This window comes from Hyaena hyaena, unplaced genomic scaffold, assembly GCF_003009895.1.
Source record: "Hyaena hyaena isolate Hyena2069 unplaced genomic scaffold, ASM300989v1 scaffold_140, whole genome shotgun sequence".
Classification (NCBI taxonomy): domain Eukaryota; kingdom Metazoa; phylum Chordata; class Mammalia; order Carnivora; family Hyaenidae; genus Hyaena; species Hyaena hyaena.
This window is the reverse complement of record NW_024080772.1, coordinates 423,327-429,219: the sequence shown is the minus strand read 5'-3', so window position 1 is coordinate 429,219 and position 5,893 is coordinate 423,327.

Below are 5,893 nucleotides of genomic sequence, written 5' to 3'. Positions count from 1 at the left end.
CTCAAGATCAAGATTTTCCCGGGCCAGCAGAGGACTTAAAGCCCAAATTAAAGCCAGCTGCTGGAATCCAGAGCTCCTTGACGGGAAGGGGTAGTTCTGCCTGGTTTTGCCCCAAACAGGACAGGAATCCAGGCACTCTGTCTGCATTAACCCTTCTAAAACCGCCCAGTTTGTCCAGTTTGTCTGAAGCAAGATCTTGGAAATGAAGGCAGCTCTGATACTCCTTCTCTGCCCAGAAGACCCAAGAGAAGAAAGGGCCAGGACTAGAACTTCCAACCTCCACTCATTTAAAGCACAAGTAACTGAGTCCCCATTTTGTGAGTAGGTACCACAGGGGGGTAACACAATGAGATAAAGAATTCCTGTCCTCAAAAGTTCATAAAGCTTACAAATGTAAACAACTCAGAGCATATAATTAATGGACACTGGGGCACTGGAGTAAGGGCTGTGTACTGCTGAGGCTGCTGAGGGAAGGAGATTCATGACAACCATGGGGATCAGGGTTTTCTGAAGGTAGTGAGACTCAAGCTGGACTTTTTTTTTTCCCCCAATGTTTATTTATTTTTGAGAGAGAAAGAGAAATAGAGTGCGAGCAAGGGAGGGGCAGAGAGGGGAGACAGAATCTGAAGCCGGCTCCAGGCTCTTAGGGGTCAGTGCAGAGCCCGCCCGACACAGGGCTCTAATTCAAGAACCGTGAAATCATGACCTGAGCAGAAGTCGGACTCAAGCTGGACTTTTTAAAAATGACAGGCATGAGCAGACATGAGCAAGGAAGACCATAACGAAACCAACAACAGCCACATTTGCTGGGAGCTGATTATGTTGTTAAGTGCAGGAAAGGGTTTTATAGATATCTGTTATTTAATCTCCACAACACCGTGAGGCATTATTTTCTCAATTTAATAGACCAGGATACCAAGGCTTAAGACCATGTACAGCAAAATTGAGAGAAAATATAGGAAGAAACAAAAGCAAAAGGCGCATTTGGGAAAATAATCTATTATTACTACAGTACAGGTACACCAGGTCAGGTGGCAGAAAGGAAGGGACAAGGGCATGTGGGGTGTATGATTAGAAAGTACAGCAACCCTGTAATATGGGATTTTAAAGCTTCAAATGAATGGAGACCTCAACTTTTGGATACTGAAGAACATGTGAGATTTCAGAGCACAGGATTCTGCTCAGGGATGCACTTTAAGATAACTCAGATGTATGGAGGAGAGTGTGGTGAGGCAGGGACAGGAGGAAGGGAACTCTGGGGTAAGGGAAGCATGGGTCAGGGCAGTGGTCAGGGCAAAGAGATGAATCTTAAAACCTCTACATGCAGAAACTGTTAAGACTGACTTGGGGGGGGGGGGTGAAGAAAATGGACCTGCCTTTGGTGGGGGCCCCTGTCCCTTCCCATGCAGAGCCCTCCGACCCACCTCTCAACATCAGGTCTTACTAGAAGAAGGGAAACTTCTGGTCTCCCACGGAATGGAAGCCTCACTCCTACCCTGGACCATGGTTGTGCCAAACCTCTAAAACCAAGCAGGCCAAAGTCACTCCGAGACCAGAGAAGAAATCTTGAAAATTGTTCTCAATGCCCACATCAAATGAAGAATCTCAGGATCAAAGAGCAGCCTGTCGCAGAAGAGACCATGCCTGTTTAATGCTGTGACCCACTTCCCAAAAGCCAGGGAGAGTTTTATGTCATTTCCCAGTAGTCTGTCGAACCTGGTTGGGTCCAAACAGGGTTGGATCAAACCCTGTGTGGGAATACCGCCCCTACCCCTCGTCCCCTGCAAGGGGCTTGGATTCCTGCTTCTGACTACCATGGGGCTGGGCTGGCAGGCTTCCCTCTGGCTCCTGCTCTCAGAAAGGCGGCCACCGCTGCTGGCTCCTTGTCACACCATATCCGGAAGGTGGCAGCATTTCAATGGTAAAGCAACAGATGCTGAGGCCCTGGCTAACAACTTCAAAGTTTGTTGAGAATTGTGTCATATTTCCCAAAAGAGCTAACTCCATCCAGTTCCAGCAAAGTGGTAACGGGTAAAGGCTAAGGCTACAAGGAGACAGTGAGGCTTCATAATTCCTATCGTAGATTGAGGCAGCTCCAGGGAAAATATTTAAAGCAGCCACTCAACAAACATTTGACTGTACCAGGCACTGGGCAATCTCCTTAGAAATTTCCTAAAGCAAAGAATGGGACTTGTTTTAATGTTAACTATAACCTCTGATTTTTTTTTTTCTTTCCAGAATCCTGCTCACAGTGGCACTTACTTTACCTTTTTCCTCCAACAAATGAGACCCCACACCACAAAAAAACGCTCCCAATACCAAAGAAAGGGCAACGAGCTGTTCAAGACTGGGGTCTGCCTGCAAAATTCCTGCCTGCCACCTGGTCTTTAACCCCACCTGCTGGTGCCCCCTGATATTTAGGTTCATCTAGTGGAAGACTACGATTGTTTTCCAGTCCCCTCCCCTACTAAGATCCAGACTTCTATAGCCAACTACTTTCCTGACATCTTTACCTAAATGTCACAATGGGACATCAAGCTCAACTTTTCCAAAACTGAACTTTTATTCTCCTCTGGCTCTACCCCCTCCTCCCAGTAATCCGTCACTCAGTCTCAGCCACTGTACTTTTCAAAGTATTTCTAACACCCATTCACCTCTCTGCATTTCAATCTGTACTGAGTACAAGCTGCCATAATCTCTCACCTGATCTTCTGTAGCAGGCTTCTAGCCTGGCTTCCTGCTCCTCTTGTTCTCTTCCCTCCTGCCTCCACACTGTAGCCTTGGTGTTCTTTAAAAAACCCAAATCTGGGGGTGCCTGGGTGGCTGAGTCAATTAAGCGTCAGATCCTTGACTTCTGCTCAGGTCAGTATCTCATGATTTGTGAGTCTGAGCTCTGCATTGGGCTCTGTGCTAAAAGCATGGAGCCTGCTTAGGACTCTCTTTCCTTCTCTCTCTGCCCCTCCCCGGCTCGCTCACTCTCCCGTTCTCAAAAATAAATAAACATTTAAAAAAATAATAAAATAAAAACCCAAATCTGCTCATTTCACTGTCACCAACACCCAAATGGCTTCCTGCTGCTCTTTAAATATAAAGGCAGATGTGATACAGAACTCCTGGGGATGCCAGGACAGCTGACGAGGAATACTTTGCTTTTAATTAACCTATTGTGTTCTTGCTGTAACAGTATTTTTTCTAATGACTAATAACCTTACTTTTCTTTCTATGATGAGGAGACTGGATCATCTTGATTTCTGGTAACCATAAAACTACAACCTCCCAGTTCAGGAGGGGATAATTAGCCTTTTGAATAGAAACTTTTCAAATATCCATGAACTGGGACATACATTACTTCTTAAAGTTCCTGGAAGGAACACCTTGAGCCAGATGGAACCTTGAAGATGAATTAGCCTAGAGCAGGGGTTGGCCAACAATAGCCTGAGGGCCAAATCAGGCCTGCCACCTGTGTTTACCAGAACACAGCCACACTCATCCCTTTGTGTCCTGCACTCCAATGGCAGTCAAATGCTGGTGTCAGAGACTGAATGGCTTGCACAGTCGAAAGTACCTAGCCGTTAACAGAAAAGTTTTGCTGACCATGCTCTAAAGCTGGGGCTGTAGGTTAAAGTCACCTGGAGCGCTTTTTAAAAGGGCTCACATCAGAGATTCTGATAATCCAAGCATTAATATTAAAAACTTAAAAACAAAAAACTTCCCTCAGTGACTAACATGCGGCCACAGTTGAGAATCACTGATTTCCTCTACTCTCCTCACAGATGAGGAGTCAAGCCTACAGGCCAGGATTTGTCTCCTGTTTGTAATGATTAACAACTACTAAAATAGTGACTCCCTCTCTCTCTGACCCTCCCCTGCTCACACTGTCTCTCTCTCTCTCCTAGAAATAAATAAAACATTTAAAAAAAAAAAAAAAAAACTACTAAAATCTACAAAATATATAGCACATCCCTCTATATTATCTCACTTGATTCTTTTTTTTAATGTTTTTTTAATGTTTTTTTTATTTTTATTTTTTATTTCTAGGAGAGAGAGAGAGACAGCGTGAGCAGGGGAGGGTCAGAGAGAGAGGGAGTCACAGACTGAAACTGGCTCCAGGCTCTGAGCTGGCAGCACAGAGCCCAACGCAGGGCTCGAACCCACGAACCGCGAGATCATGACCTAAGCGAAAGTCAGACGCTTAACCAACTAAGCCACCCAGGCGCCCCTGTTTATTTTTATTTTTTAGAGAGAGAGAAAGAGAGAGAGAGAGAGAGTGGGGGAGGGGCAGAGAGGGAGACACAGAATCTGAAGCAGGCTCCTGGCTCTGAGCTGTCAGCACAGAGCTCAACACGGGGCTCAAACCCACAGACCATGAGATCATGACCTGAGCCCAAGTTGGATGCTTAACTGACTGCACCACCCAGGCGCCCCTCTCATTTGATTCTTAGAACAAATCTGAGATTCAAAGAATAGGAAGCACTTCTGTCCCTGCTTCATACATGACAGAATTGAGGCTCAGGGAATTTAAGTCATGTCACTCCCCCCTCCCCTAAAGTCTCCTATTTAGTAAAGGGAGCTAAGCCTCATGTGCATGTCTTCTGAATTACTGATATTCACTGTATAAGTTACATACTTATGATTTACTTTGGCATATGGAGTCCTATTTGCTTTCAGGGTCTCCAGAGCATTTAGAAATCTACCTTCCTAAACAGACTATGCTCTGTGGAGCCCTAGGATTCGTCATGGTCACTGTCATGGTAGAGTAAGAGGGAAAGGATACATGTGGGCGTGTATCTATAGATCCCATCTCTGTGCCCTCACTCAAATCAGAGTGGATATATTTTTACCTGTTCAAGCATTAGGATCCCACATACAATTGTATGAATGAAGAGTTCCACCTTTAAAGACCACTGACATGGCTTAGACCTTTGCTTACTATTTTAATCCAAGATAGCATGGTCACTCTGCCCCCAAATTTCTGTCACCTCTTACATCAAGCTCTTCCCTGTTGGTCTTAATGAAGTCCAAAAGAATAGTTTCTCATATCAATATAGGTATTGGTTTTTTGAGAAATGAAAGGCCTTACTTTTAGCAGACCCCACATCTGTCAGGGTAACTGACATTTCTCATTACTGCTCCCAGCCTACTTCACGCATACCACATAATGAACAATATATAACATATACTGTATAAAAAAAGGAAAACATCACTCTCATCTACTCTCTTGCTGGGCCACAGTGTCTCTCCTGACTGCTCAGTGGGTCTGCCTCCAGCCTAATCCACAAACTCTCCACCTTACTTTCACTCTTAGGCTTTTCCTTCCTGTGGAAGTGAGGCATTCATTAATGTCTGGTGGGGTGGGTGGCAGGGGATGTACTGCAGGAGAGAAGACATCTTCTTGCATTTCTTTGTATTTCCAGAGGAAGGAACTTTTATTCTCCTCTCCACAGAAGTGAGAAGCCCCACACTGGACGGAACACATCCAGCTTTTCATTCTATGACCTTATTTGCACTCTTCCGCAGGAGGAAGAGAGTCTAATCTGATTGATCAGAGTCCACGACATTTAAGGATTGAGTTTTTATCAGGATGGGTGCCTGAGTGCACAAGGTGTGTTAGGGTCCTGGACTGCGTCCTGCTAAATCAGGGTCTGCCCCCAAACCTGGCAGGAGGATTCTAGTGGGAGGGAGTAGGAAGCTCCCACTCTGTATCTACTTTTAGTTCCAGGAATGACAGGGACACCCAGGGTTCACACGATGGCATGACCTCATATCTCAACACTTCCTGGAGGAGGAGACCATATCAATGAATCCTACAGCCCGACTGCCAGAAGCACCCTGTTCCTCAGGAGAAGCACAGTCCCCAAAACTTAATGAAAGACACTGTGGCCTTAAACAAACA